This window comes from Marmota flaviventris, chromosome 11, assembly GCF_047511675.1.
Source record: "Marmota flaviventris isolate mMarFla1 chromosome 11, mMarFla1.hap1, whole genome shotgun sequence".
Lineage (NCBI taxonomy): Eukaryota > Metazoa > Chordata > Mammalia > Rodentia > Sciuridae > Marmota > Marmota flaviventris.
This window is the reverse complement of record NC_092508.1, coordinates 58915036-58930563: the sequence shown is the minus strand read 5'-3', so window position 1 is coordinate 58930563 and position 15528 is coordinate 58915036. Positions and strand designations below refer to the sequence as shown.

At 41.8% G+C, this 15528-nt stretch overlaps 1 pseudogene; it reads left to right on the top strand.

Moving 5' to 3' along the window:
- Positions 1 to 478: 478 nt before the first annotated feature.
- The window catches only part of LOC114101114 (TP53-regulated inhibitor of apoptosis 1 pseudogene), a 31351-nt pseudogene continuing 16301 nt past the window's right edge, over positions 479 to 15528 (top strand).

Below are 15528 nucleotides of genomic sequence, written 5' to 3'. Positions count from 1 at the left end.
TCCCTGCAAGTGCGAGGCCTTGACTCTGACCGCTGAGGTGCAGGTTCCGCTTGGCTCTTTCGAAACCAGCTGCGGAGCATGGCGCCTGCTCTGATGCAAGCGCACTGGATGGTTTTACAAGCACCTGGGGGTTCTTCCTCCTCGCAGGGATCAGAACTGGCTAGAATGTTTGCTCTTCTATTTATAACATGGAGCTAAGTAATTTTTTTTCTTTTTCCAAGAATGCAAGCAATTAATTTTGATTAGGAGTTTATATGTACAAAAGGCAGAAAAAAAAATCTGAGGGCAGGCATGGTTTTAAAAAATACATGGAGTTAAACGGAAGCATTAAGTCTTGGGGAGGCATGGCCGGACAGAGCGTTGTGACACCAGTTTTCTGGATTAATCTAGCCTTACAACATAACTAGGCTACCTCAGTTCCTCCCCTGCAGCCTTTGTTCCCCAGACACAGAGGAATCCGTGCAATGAGGGGCCAACCATGCCAGGGGAGGACCCTACCCCATCGGCAGCTGGAATCTGGTACCCAGTGGAAACACCCTCTGAAGGCCCAGCATATCTCCCCTTAGAAGCAACGTCTCTGAATAGCCCGCAGGCTGTCTTCTGGAGTGACAGCTATCTATTCAGGTAGTGGCTGCTATTGTCTTCTCACTTGTAATACCAAGAGGGTTTTTGTTTAACTTTAAAAATTCTGACAGCATCTCAGAATGTCGTACTCCAAGTGGGTCCAACCCCTCCTCTAATGGGGAGGGCGCAATGACATTAGAGTGTACATTTTTTTCTTTAAATTGCAGATGCCTTAAAATGAGATTGTCAGGTTTGTTGGCTTGTCAGACGAGAGTATCAAGATTGTCACAGTGTATTATATCACTATAATATGATCATTGTACATGAAACTAACGAGTAATATTGTATTTAGTGGTGGGACAGAGTCACAGTAACATTAAAAAGCAGTGAGCAGCCTGTGTTTTATGCAGGAGAATCTAGGGAAGATGGCTGCCCCGTGGGATAGAAGGCCAGGATTTCCTCATCCAGGGAAAGTCTAGAAAATCTCTTTGAAGAGGGAGGTGAGGAGGTAGCCAGCTGAGGGCTGTCCTGGGGAGGCTAGTGCACAGGGAGGCTGACTGAAGTGTTTGCCCCCTCCTAGGCACTCAGAAAATGGTTTCTGAAGGAGGGCATGAATGGATTTTCTTCACAGTTAGGATCCCACTAGGCTAGAAGCAATCTGAAGAGGACTCAACTGAAACCACAGTGTTGCTTCAGTATCTGCCTCTCTTAGCCCCTCCTTGACCATCCATTTACTCACTCTATCAGATGTTGATACGCCTGACTGTGTGCCAGGCACTAGGCACCCAGTGGTCCATGTGACAGGCACAGCCCTGCCCTGGAAAGGCTTGAAGCGCAGCAGGGCATACTCTGGACAGGAAGGAGCACATACACAATGTACACAACAGCACACCGTGCTGTGGGGAAGAAGGGAACTGGAGACAGGGGGCTGGCCTATTTTGAGGAAGCAATACTGAGCTAATAACTCGTTAGGACAAGAAGGAGTTTGGATGGTAAATATGCTCGAGGTGAAAGTAGCAGAAATTCTGAGCCCCTGGGAACTGAGAGAAGGTCAGAGAAAGTAGAGGGACACAGTGGCCCCATGGTCACTGGAGAGGGAGTATGGTTTCCAGGCTCAGGGAGACCTGAGTTTGCTTTTGGGCCACATCCCTCTTTAAATTACACAGACTTGGGGGCTGGGGATGTGGCTCAAGCGGTAGCGCGCTCGCCTGGCATGCGTGCGACCCGGGTTCGATCCTCAGCACCACATACAAACAAAGATGTTGTGCCCGCCGAAAAAAAACTAAAAAATAAATTAAAAAAAAAAATTCTCTCTCTCTCTCTCTCTCTCTAAAAAAAAAAATTACACAGACTTCACAGGCCCTCAACACAGCAGGCCCTGGCTTGTGGTAGAAATTTAATGCATGGAAACACTCATTATTGCTATTGGGAGGCAGGATGGTGAGCTATGGCTTTCATGGCAATATGAAGACACATCCTTATTGTGTGCGAGATAGGCTTTGGGGGCATAGGATAGACAAAGGGACAGGCATGTGCAGGCCTGACACTGTCATTTTACCTGGGTTCCCATGCAGAAGAGGACAGAATAGCAAGCACTGACATGGATTCAGGATAACAACATCTCTCAGTACACATTCCTTTACTTTGGTAGAATCGAGCAATACATCCTCGTATTGCTGTAGAGATTAGATTGCCCATCACGGCCTCTCTGAGAATTGCTCCCTAGGTTTGTTCAGAACACAAACTGCACAGCCATGCTCAGAGGCCCCCAATCCAATATCCCACTCTCTCTCTCTCTCTTTTTTTTTTTTTGCATGTCTGAATAAGCAATGGTAAATTTGAAGTCTGCATTTTTTTTTTTTTCTTCTGAGACTTTTTTTTTTTTTTTTTTTTTGCTCTTACGCCTGCTATTCCAGAGAGCCTTTTTCTGGAAGAAAGCAGACAGGATTTACAGTGTTTATCTTTTCCACAAGATGCGAGTACATTCCTCTCACTAATGTTATTGCAAACTGTGCTCATATTTGAAGAAGGAAAACGTCCCCCCACGAACTGCAAGAAAAGGTAAACATCAATGTTTAGAGTCTGTAGTTAGCTCTCCGCCGCCCACAGTTCTTCCTGCTCAGGAGCAGCGTGGTACAATGAAGCACTCAAGAGTCCCCTCATCTCCCCCCACTCAGGAGCACACTGAAGGCTGGTGGAAATTCATTTTGGGGAGGTAGGTTGTGAGCATCTGGATAAAGGACTAATGTAGGCTTGGAATTCCAGGAGAACAATTTGGTTAAAACATGGCATTTTATTCCAAGTATCCTGCTCATCTATAGCTTCCCTAGTTCTTCTTGATATTAGTCATTGTCACAGGGGGTGGGGTGAAGTGGGGGGCGGGTATAATGTACCCCCTTAGTATTCCTGGTAGCTATGGTGCAGCTTTTTCCAGAACACCACAAGCTCTTCTTTTCTGAGGACCGTTGTCTACAGGAGAAGTGTTCACTGATGGGTTGAGTGAGCTTGGTGACCAAAATGGCTGAATAAATGAGATGTGGGCATTCTAAACTGGCTTATCACTTCAAAATGCATAAAGTGGGGAGTGCTGGGGTGGGGGGACAGGACAGGAAGAGGAGGAAGAGAGCAGAAGCAGGCTGGAGACTCACCAGTCCTGCCAGGTAGGGCTTTGTTTGGCCCGCACTGTCTCTGGTACGTGAGGGCACACGCACATTCTCACGCAGCTCCACTCTCCCTTGCCTGCAAGCCTGCTGCCCCCGAACTCTTTTTAGAGTGCCAGCTCTGAGTGGGGCTTAAAGAGCCATCTGCAGAGCCTGCTCTGTGCACATGGTCAGCGCTTTGTGGAAGCTGCTTTCTGGGGGTGCTTTAGAACTCGGCCTCTTTGTCCGGCAGACCGCATACTTCTGTTGGTTTTTTCCCCCTAAATTGAACCACTCCTGTCCCTAATTGTGTCACTCCTGCTGTCCCCTCTAGCCATCAGAGCCTGTGGCATGGTTCTGATTGTGTTGCAATGCGTCCTTGAAGCATTCTTTTTGTTTGTGTTCAATGGCTCTCCTTCAGCTCACAACACAGTGGTGGCAGTGGTTTCCTAGGGTCACCCATTCTCCTCTGAGGACCAGCCCAGAAAAGCTCCGTTGTAATGAACGGGGCTTCAGACGGACAGACACATACACGGGCTTGAGAGGCCTCCTGGCTTTGGCCACTCTAACAAGATTTTGTCATTTGTGGCTTTTGCACGTTGGAAAAAAACTTTCATCTCTGAGTTTCTATGGGCTATAAATACTTGGTAGGTTAAAAAGGAATCATTCAGAACATGAAATAAACAGAGCCTGGCACGTACACAGCAACACACCTCAACGGAGCCCTTCAACTTCTAGGCCAGAGCGGCAGGAATCTGAGACAGGGCTTCCTTCATCCTCTCTCTCATTCACTTCCCTCCCGGGCTGGACACTGCTCTGGTTTATGACCTCTTTGGGCTGGATATTTTCCTAATGAGGCAGGAGGATTAGGTCTCCATGTTACTTACACCTTTTAACCACCGAGTGAAAACTGTTGATTTCATTGAGGTTGGGAACATTTTTAGAATGTATGGAAAACATGATATTGATATTATATGCCTATCACCAATTGAGAAAAGAGGCTGGCAGAGAAAAATTATATCTTGATTTTGAAGTCATTATGATCCTGTTTTTTATGGCTTGACTATTTTTCCAAAACAATGGCTGTGTTATTATTATTATTTTCAGAATCTAAAAGAAATAACTGAGTGCCATTGTGCACACCTGTAATCCCAGTGACTCAGGAGGCTGAGGCAGGAGGATCGCAAGTTCGAGGTCAGTCTCAGAAATTTAATGATATCCTATGCAATTAGCAAAACCCCATCTCAAGACAAAAAGGACTGGGGATGTGGCTCAGTGGTAAAGCACCCCTGGGTTCAATCCGTGGTACTAATACAAAAAAAAAAAAAAAAAAAGAGGAAGAAGAAATGCACATAATGATTGTTGTAAGACATTCAAGTAATAGATATAGACAGACTGAGAAAGATGAAAATCTTCCAAGACGGTAATCTTAGCATCTTGGTCCTATGGTTTTGTTTTGTTTTGGGTATTGGGTATTGAACCTGGGGCACTTTATCACTGAGCTACATCCCCAGTCCTTTTTATTTTTCATTTTGAGACAGAGTCTCCCTAAGTTGTCCAGCTAACCTGTAATTATGATCCTCCTGCCTCAGCCTCCTGAGTTGCTGGAATTATAGCATATGCCACTGCACTTGGTGGATTTTTTTTTTAAATCAAAGTATAATATACATATAAAAAAGCTATACAAATCATAAGTGGATTTCTTAACATTTTAAAAATTATACACATGTCACCACCACCTACATCAAAATGTTTCTTGTACCCTAGCAAATTGTATGTAGTCTGTTAGTAATAATCTCTGAAGTCTCTCCCCAAGAAGTGACCAGTTTCTGATTTCTTTCACTCTTATACTTTTATACTTTGTATACTTTGTAACATATACATGTATTTATGCAAAATATATGACAAATAATACAGATTACATTTGTATTTTTTTCTCTATTTTATCTTTTAAGATTTGTTTTGTGTATATACACATTTGCACAAAATGAATTAGATCTTCATTCAATACTGCAATCTGATCTCTATATCAGTTTATATAGTATACTAGACATGCATTTTTATTATATAATATCAACAAAATGCTATTTATGTTATTAGAAGTATATAATTTATGTAATTATTACTTTATATAATACCTTTCTATCAATAAATATAAAACTAAACTACTACTTTTTTAAATAAAAATTTTTATTTGTTTTAATTAGTTACACATAACAGTACAATGACCTTGACATATCATGCATTTGAATCAGATGGGATATAATTTCTCACTTTTCTGAGTGTACAGGTTGTAAAATCACATTGGTCATGCAGTCACGTATATACACACAGCAATAATAATGTCTATTGTCTATTTTATTCTGCTGTCCTTCCTTTCCCCCCATCCCCTCCTCTCCCCTACCATCACTTCTCTCTACCCAATCTAAGGTGATGCTATTCTTTTTTTCATATATATATATATATATATATATATATATATATATATATATATTTTTATTTTTTATTTATTTATTTTTTTTTTGATGATGTTGGGGATGGAACCCAGGGCCTCACCCATGCTAGGTCAGTGCTCTACAACTGAGTTAATTTCCCAATTCCAAAACCATCACTTTTAGTGGCTGCATCTCACTGTTAGGTATAGCATAATTTATAGACTCTCTATCTCTTTTATAAAATCTCTTTATCTACATTTAGTGTTGTTTCCTCATGATTATATTTAAAAATTTCCCTTAGGGTAACATCTAAGAACCAACATATTCCAAAGGCTTTGTAATCCTGTTCAATGTAACTAATTATGAGTACCCCAGTATTCCTTTATTGTTTTATGTTTTTGGAGATGATGTCTTGCTCGGTTAGCCAGGCTGCTGGCCTTGCATTCTCCTGTGCTCAAGGGGTTCTCTTGCCTTGGTCTTCTGAGTAGCTGGGACCACAGGCATGTGCCTCTGAGCCTGGCAATTAAGAATGTTCTGAAATATTACATTTTAGAATCTCCATTTCTTTTGTTCCACGTTGTTTTTGTAGCTTGCTCTCATCTTGTAGCCAGTGCTAGAGGACAGTGTGTGTGTGTGTGTGAGAGAGAGAGAGAGAGAGAGAGTGTGTGTGTGTGTGTGTGTGTGTGTTTGTGTGTTACTGTCTATAGTGCTGTTATTCTAGCCTTCCCAATCCAGCCTAACCTGGGAGCAGGAGACATAAAGTATGCTTGGAGCCACACACTATGTGTGTCATTTAAAAATTCTCCCCAGATTTCATTTCTAGCTGTTGGAGAATTTCTTCACAGATCATTCGATTCCTTCAATTCCCAGGAGAGAAAAAAACAAAAAAACTTAAAAAAAAAAATGTATCTGGTTCCAGTGCTGTGGTTGAGTGAAGTGGTTGTAATGTCACCTCTTCCACTTGACTGGAAAATGCCCGTGAGCACACACACGCATGGCTTTCCTCTTTCCTCCATGAATATCACTGCCCTTGTTTCCCAGCCCAGCCCAGGCTTTCCGTGTAATGCTCTATGCTTTTTATTAGGAGTGAGATTCTCTTACAAAACCCCAGCACTGTGAGTTGGCAGGTTTGCTGAATTTTCATTCGGGGGTTCATTTTCCTGGTCAGTCACTTAATTTATCTTTGAAAGACTTTTTTTTTTTTTAAATTTCAGTCAAAAAGACAAGTAAAAATAATTCTTAATAATGTATTTAAAGAAGAAGGGGTGTTTTATTAGGATGTTTGTTTACATCAATGCAACAGAATTCTTTTTAGTCCAGAAGCCACGGGGATTATTATTTCTTTGTCATGGAATCCCTAGATCTTTGTGGGAGGCCAAGAAGCACCAGTTTCTCTTCCATTTAAACAAATTCAATTCAATTCACTCACTTTGGCAGAGCACACCAAAATCTTAATTTTCTCAGCCAAGGAGAGCAAAGTTGGCCTGAGAGCATTTTGAACATGATTTTTTTTTTTCCTTTTCTCCCATCCTAACACATGCCTAGAAAAACAATAACAAAACAAAACAAAACAAAACAAAAAATACTCTCTAAAGCAGTGAAGACACACAAAGTTTCTCTTCTAAAACCCTTTCTGGCCAGGAGATTGAGTGCAAGTGAAAGTGAGAAGTAAACAAATCTTTCTTATTGTCTTAAATAACCAAGCAAATCAATACTTATTTTTAAAATTTAAACATTAGAAAAAAATTTTAAATAATGCAATTAGGTTTCTCATGGTTCCAATCTCTGATACTTAACATCAATGTGATGATTTAGAAATAGAAGATGGGGTGCATTATCCCTACTGTCCTTTAGTAGACATATAGCTGCTCCCCTCCACTCTATATTAGATGCTTCTCCATGGTGAACACAAAGACCAGCCTTGTGCTTGAAAGACCGCAGAGGATCCCAGAGTACAGATCCCTATGATATATTAACCTAGACAACTAGGTTTTCTACCAGTTTTTTCTACTTAAAAGCCTAGATATTGAATCTAAATGTGTCAGAGGTCTCGTTATAATGCTAGCCACAGATCTTAGCCAGTTTTGGGGACAGTCACAATTGGCGGTTGGTGGCTGCTTTTGTCCATTTCTATTTCTAGAAATGGAGGAATGGAGTAATCCGTAGCTAGTGATTGGCATACCTGCCCGGAGTACAAATGTAAATATGAAACCTCTTCTTTTATTCCATCCCCATCTCCCTGAACCCCTTCATAGATGATTTGCTTCCCCAATCATATGGGAAAAGGAAAGTTGCCAAGAAAAATTTGGGGGCTTGATCTGAGCTGATCTACACAAACTTATTCAGAAAAATGACTTCATTGTATTTTTATGGCTCTTTATTTTTAATATTCTTCTACAAATTCTTTGGATTGTTTTGCATATGGAAAGATCTCTAGTGGCTGGAAGGTCGAGGCTGACAAAGTAACTTGGTAGCAATTTCACACTAAGCTCAGCATTCTTAATTCCAACAAGGTGCTCTTGATCCAAACTTACAGCATTTTGAGTCTCCATGTTTGTGGTTCCCCCTCCTTCATCACTGAAAATAACAGAGCACATCAGTAGGCTGAAACTGCACAAAGAAGACAGCTTTCAGACGTGCATGTTAAAAGGGCAGAGTTCTGCGTGTTGTGTTTGTACTGTCAGCCCACGAAAACCAGACAAGATTTAGGGAGAAAGGAAGGCTATTTACTAGAACAAAATACATGATAGTTCACATTACATATTTTCTTGATGGACACAAAGTGACATCCACACTGATTGACTGTCGGCATGCACCTCTCCCAGAGCTGGGTTCTGTGTGATGGATAAGCCAGTCGCAGGCAAGTGTCAGGAAGATTATCAAAAGAAAGAGCTGTCTGTAGTTGTTCCCTCACGGAGGAGATTGACAACTCACCCTAACAAAAGGAAACATTAGTGTGCTATTTGCGTCTCCCAAAGAGACTGTGATAAGATGACGTGATAAATGGTGGGGTGGGGTGGGAGGGAGGTTGCCATAAAAACACATAAGGTAGCTGAATCGTGAAATGCAAAGAAAACCTTGGCTGGTACAATTGATGAGGCTTGTTTATTTTAAAAAGGTGAGCTGGTCTGAACAACGAATGTGCCTGCAAAGATCTTAGATGACAGCATAAGTCCTCTAATCAGTCCCACGGAGAACTACAGGAGACCCTGAAATACTGTGTGCTTCCCCGCTCTTGGTGCCTTACCCCAGGCGCTCTTATAGACTGCAGGTAGCTTGCACAAGAAGATAGGTTCCACACAGAGCAAGAAAGCAGTTGGCGAGTGGCGAACCCCTGTTCTTGCATGTGATCCAGAGTGGGGTCCGGGTCTGGCAGAGCCCCAAGAACAAGAGTTTGTGTACTGGAGCTGGAGGGTGTTTATTATGATTTAGATACAAAACAGAATGAACTAGAGTGTATCCAAATAGGAAATTGTCCCCCAGAGAGGCTTTACCCACAACTGCAGCCACTGTCACCCCTCATTAATTGCAAGGATGGCACCAATTTCAAGTCATCTTGGCAGGCTCGCTTCTCGACCAAATAGGTGGAAGTCAGTACGCTGTGTTGCACAGTGCTCTGACAGATGGCTGAGGCCCGCAAGCAGCTTCAGGAAGCACTCCCTTTTTCCTCACTGACCCTGCAGTTTACAGTTTTCCCAGCTGATATGGTGCTATTGGGGCTGGGGTGGGGTCTCTGGCCCATGGCAAACCAGACCATGTCTAACAGGTGGCAGGGCTCCTTTGGCCTGAGCTGATGTGGTTCTGGATCCCTAGGCTCCCTGCAGAACCCAGCCTTGGACCAGGCAGTCTTTCCTGTGTATCCTCAGGGTATGACCTGGAGTGGGTCCTCAATAAATGTGTATGAACTTGGTTGGTTTGGAAGTGCTGAGGGCTCCAAGGGGAGCTCTCATTTAGCCTTGGATATCTAGAACAGGATTTGGACTGAGCTTGAGTCTTTCTTCCATATATCTGGTTAAGTCCACAGATCTCTACGATTGCTTTCCACTGGCCTACGTGAACTTGGCTTTTATGGCTCAGTTTTTGGATTTTTCCAGTCTTTCCCACTGCACATGTAGGAACCTAAGCAAAATCCTCTGGATCCAACCAGTTCAGCAAGGACACATTTGATGTTCTGACCCTGAGGATTTCCAGGGGGGATCTCTGACCCAAGGCTGGGTTCTTCAGAGAGTGACAGAGATCCCAAACCACCTTAGCTTGGGCCAACAAAAGCCCTCCCATCCTCTAGAATCAAGATAGGTTCTTACATGTGCCAGGGAAAAAGCCGGGTATTGTCAGGGGTGGGGAAGAGTCTCCTGAGATTGATGCAAGCACTGACCAGGTGAGGGACATCACACTCTGTCCACAATTTGGTGTTGGTAGAAAACTAGGTCAATAAATTTGAAAAGAAAACAAAACAGTATTAACAAGGGGAAACACTTCTGGTCAGTGTTTCCTTCTACTCTGGGGATATCTGTTACATCCTGGGCATGACCTACCTCCCTTTATGTTTATAAAATGCTTTAATTTCTACTGAGTCTTAAAGCAGTTTGAATCTTCATGTGGTTAACCTTGGATTCCTGCGTGGTTTGCATTTCATATAAAGCTTTTTGTAAAGCTGTTTCCTTAGGGATGTCTGGGTAAGAGACTGGTGACCTTTCCATTTGTTCCCACTGGCGTTTGGAGGGATGTAGGGAACAATAAGACATGCCCATTGGTGTGCTTTTCTTGGTCAATGGGAATGACACCATCCAGTTATGATAGTCACTGATTTGGTGCCTACAAAGACCCTGTGAAGTGAAGCCCTCACCTGGCCCATGGGAGAAGGCCAGATACAGGTGTGGATCCTTCCACATTGAAGTGCCTGCCAAGAAACTGCTCTCTGAGGCCAGCCTTTGTCTTTTGAAGGCCTTGGACCTGACTGAGACCCTAGAGAACCCACATCCCAGTAATATTTTTTCTCTCTTCTTGATCTTCTGCTTTACAACTCTGAACAACCACACTCTTTAAATAATCCTGAGGGCTGGGGACATAGCTCAATGGAACAGCACTTTTCTGATATGCATGAGGCCCTGGGTTGGATCCCCAGAACCCCAAAACAAAATAAAAAATAAATAAACCTGATTCCAACAGGTTACGGGATCCTCTGAGCCCTAGGAGTTTTGGGACACACTGATCCGCATCAAGGCCTGGATCTGAAGTGACTTAGAAGGGAATAATTGGGGAAAATGGCACAGTGAACAAAAGTCAGAGAAGAAAACATTTGTAAGGACTGGAAAGAGGAAGGGAGAAAAACCACGGAGCCAGAGAGAGGCTGCAGGTGTGTGTTGGGCGAGGAGGGAGGAAGGGAGAGAGAACAAATAGGAAGTCCTGCTTAGGCTCCTACTGATGCAGGGGAAAAGACACAGGAAAGGAAATCAGTTTACTTGAGCACAACAGAGAACAGCCAGGCCCACCCCAGTTCTCTAAGGTAAGCAACATCCAGCAGGTGAGCTGACAGTGACACCAGGTGGCTGATGAGACCACACAAGGGTTATCTTAAAGCTCTTCCGCCCCCCAAAGCCCAAGTTTTGTTTGATAAATGGATCCTTAAAGGGACAGGCAATTGAATCAGTCTAGAGATCACGTTTTCCAACTGCCTTATTTTTTAGTTGAAGATACTGGGCCCTCAAATGACCCACATTGATCAACCCAACCCACCCACCCATCCAACAAGCAAAAAACACAATCCAAGAGAGAGACACAGATCTTGGTCTGAAACAGTTCCACCACTCCAGTTTCTGTGCTAATAACAGTTATAAAAAAATTTGCATTAGCTGTCTTTGAGAATTAGGTGTCAATAACAGGCATCTGATATTAAAACTCAAATTTCCATGGGCTGGGCATTGATTAATTTGATTAATTCAGATGTAATCAGGTGATGACTGCATAGACTTAATCATGGGAAAAATAACCAGAAACACATGTAGAGTTATCTATTGACTTAAAGCAGATTATTGAAAAGAAAGCATGACTTGATTAGTATTGTCCTTCCTCCGTATTCTTGAAAACTTAACAAAAATTATGGAGAACCTTCTGCTGTTTTTGGATAGTGGCAAGTATAGATCATTCATCTTTGTCAGTTTTTAATGAATATCATACAGTAGGATTATTATGTGTAAGAGACAACCGAGAAATTCCAAATATTTCTGATGTTTTACACAGTAAAGTAGAAGGCAAGGGTCTAGTTCTCCTAGTTATGTCTGAACATAAATTAATCTAAATTGTACACCAAAAAAAGCATTTGAATTAAAAAAAACCCCTACAATTCACTATTAGTATGTGAATCAGCAAATATTGGGCATGAGAAATATTATCCTGGACCTTTATAAAGCAATTTGGCTCTTGAGGGAAAAATTCTTACAGGGTAAAACAAAGAGATATTTGGGGTACATTGAAAACCAGTTCTCTAGCTTAACAAAATATCTTACATGGCCAATTCTTGTAAATTATTGAAAGTAAAGAGGAAAATCTTTATGATTTCAAAGAGCGGTTTAAGTAATTTGATTCATTTTATTGGCTTTTTTTTTTTAAAGTACAAAACCATTTCTTGCTTTGCTTTCTCAAATTAAAGGGAAAAGAAAAATCAAACCAGAAAATAGCTATGTTAAGTGAAATCGATGCGCATACAGAAGAACACACATAGTTACCACTTTTGTGAACAATTTTCTACCTCTGTAAATTTACGACCCTTCCCTGTGAGCAACTCTGTATTTACTGACCATATTCCTCTCATCAGTGACGGGTGCCCAGGCTGCAGAACAGGCTGCCCAAAGTCACTGCCAGCACGTTAGTCTGGACAGCAGAGTGTGGGGTACATGGGCAGGGGCTCCCAAGGTGATCTTTTATCCCTGAACCCAGGTCATTTCTAGAAATAAGAGCACATTGCTTCTCCAGCTCTCCTAACAAAAACTCTAGTTATTTTCATCATTGCTCATAGGAGGTACCTTGATCAGAAGTGCAAAGAAAGACCCAGTTGGAGCGGTCACGTTGAAAAAGACCCAACATTTATAAGACATCCATGCCTGCCTTAAAGCAACCTGTGTAGAACGCAATCACAGGTTCTCTATTGACACACATTTGAAGGGGGCTGCTGTGGAGTTTCAGAATTGTCTTTTAGTTAAATTGTTACTAAATACAAACATGGTCTTTTAAAAAAAATATTCATTAAAGGAACACATGTTCTTCATGTTCCCTCTCTAATTTCTGAAGTACTGTCTCATGGCAAAACATTATTATTCTATTTGTCCCAAATTAAACAATTTCATATTTTAGAAAAGTACTTTTTCTTATTTAAATGAAAATAAGTAATGTAGTTTGCAAAGTAAAAGGCAGGGTTTCATCTTTTAGACAAAAAAATTAAAAGAGAGAGAGAGGAAGAAAGACATGTATTGTCTATTTAACAATCAAAACACTACAATGAAATAAAATAAAATCGTGGTATCATAATAATGAGTTCTCTTTCAAATGGTTTGCTCTGAACTAAATTGTGTTCTTTATGTAATAGAATGACAAATTGTTTAATTCAGTATCAAATATTCATGAGCTGCAAATGTGCTGCATCACCAGAACTGTGCACGATCATAAACAAATACTGTAGCACGAACAGAAATGGAATCTGCCGGAAGTGGACGTGTACACAGGTTTCCAGCATCGTTGCTGCTCTGAGTCTGTAAGAAGACAGCAGAAGAGAGAGGAATAGAATGTCCCCTTCTCTTCCTCCTTACACTGCTGCTGTGGGGAGAATACAAGGGTGAGAGAGAAACCTGAGTGTGGATTCTCATATCTCCTTTTTTCCTGCAGATCCGAAAGTGCAAAGCAAATCAGGAATTAGACCAGAAGATGACAAAAAATTGCTAGACATTTCAAAATGGAGCAGGGGAGTATTTCCTCATTAGAAAGGAGAATATATGAACTCTTTTTCTTAAAGGTTAGCACAGACAATTATCCTAAATCTGTATTTGAATATAAATTGGATTCCAAACTGGGCGTGGTGTGGTATACACTTTTGATCCTAGCAATTCAGGAGACTGAGGCAGGAGGACCACAAGGTCAAGGCCAGCCTCAGCAACTTAAGGAGACCCTGTCTCAAAATAGGGCAGAAAATGTAGAATGTAGTTCAGTGATAAATTACTCCTGAGTTGAGTCCCCAGTCACTGCTGGATTCTGACCAGGGAGAGTGAAATGAAAAATCATGGTACATATTCTCTACATGGCCATTTGGCAGAACTTCATAGGAAAGACAGGCCAGTGGAAATTGCAACTAAAACCCCAGCTCTATTATGTAGGCTCAGAGAGTATTCTTGGTGCTCCCTGGAACAAATTTACTAATTTAGAATGATAGATTTCTTCTTTTAGCTTCAGCCAAATGTACTTGATGGCACCCAGAGATTTTTCTTTTTTTCTCCCTCTCTGCTGATGGTGTTTTGTCTTGTAGTAATGGAAGACCTTGTATTCAGGAGACAAGAAAACGTTTACTCTACAGGGTCTCTTTACCCTGCAGGAGACAGACCTTATTGGGATTTTTCTAGAGCTCACAAGTTAGGGAAGGTCGAACACGCATTTCATGAAGTGAGGAGATACAGTCCCATCCCCGTGAGTAGTCATTGGGACTTAACCTGAGAAATCTTCAAGAATTCCCCCAAACTGAAACCAATTCTGTCAGATGGCAAGAAGAGTTCCTAACTATTAACTCTACCATGCCTGTTAGCTCAGCTCGTTTTCCCTTCTGAGAAGAGCTCTTCTTGCATCTAATCACACCTAATCTTGCCTCAAAGATGTTTTCCTAAAAAAACGGTGTAAATCAAGTTTTTGTAAATCTAATCATATGTTTTATGCATCAGAGGAACTTGGAATGTAAAGAAATCCCATGGTGCATCCTTCTGTAAAATGAAGATCTGCTTCTTTATTATTCATTTTTGTAAATCTGAATAATTATTCACTGGTTTGGAGGAGGTATGCCTTTATTTAGGTTTTTCATTTTGTGTCTTTCTGTTTCTTATTTTCAACGGGCACATATTTTACCCTCAGAGGAGGGAAACCGCAGTATGCCCCCCTAATTCTAAGATCCTAAAGAGCCTCCAGATTCTGTGCCAATGGATCATAACGGATCCTCGTCTGGTGGAGAAAAACAGCAGAAAACCTTGCCCCTATTTCACATGATAAACCAGATAACCATTTCACACAGTCTCAGTTCTATTCCTTCCTTCTTTCCATTCATTTTCCCCTTTGGCAAATGAAAAGAGGCACAGAATTCTTAATTTCAAATAGGTGGTGTCTATTCTGGTTTTATCTAGGGGAATTTTCTAGATTGAGGGGCATGACATTTCTCAGCCACCAGAGATTATGGAGACTCTGGTCTCTTAAGATGACGCTAGAAGTGAGAGAAAGGCACATTCATTCTTCTACTCGGCAGAGACCACAAGGCCCTACAGCAAGGACAGGCTTAGCAATCAGAGCAAGGTGGAACCAGGTCTCCAACATTTGTGCCATTTGTCCTCCCTCCAAAGGGGGAACTTCCTTGAGATATTTTTTTCACGCTCATCCCCTGGCTCCCAATGAAGGAAAACTTTTTTTTTTTTTTTTTTTAACCACGATACAAAAGCAGGTCTCTCTTCCATCCAGGTGAGCAATACAGTCGGATTTTTTTTAAACGTATTTTGTTATTGAGAAGCTTGTCCTAAAACAAGGATCTCCTTGTTTTAATTTGAGAAATCCCCCAAACCTCAATTCCCAGCCTAGGGGGAGTCTGATTAGACGTGGGCGGGGCTAGCTGGAGTACCCTTCAGTAAAGGGGACCGAGAGGAGGGGAAGGA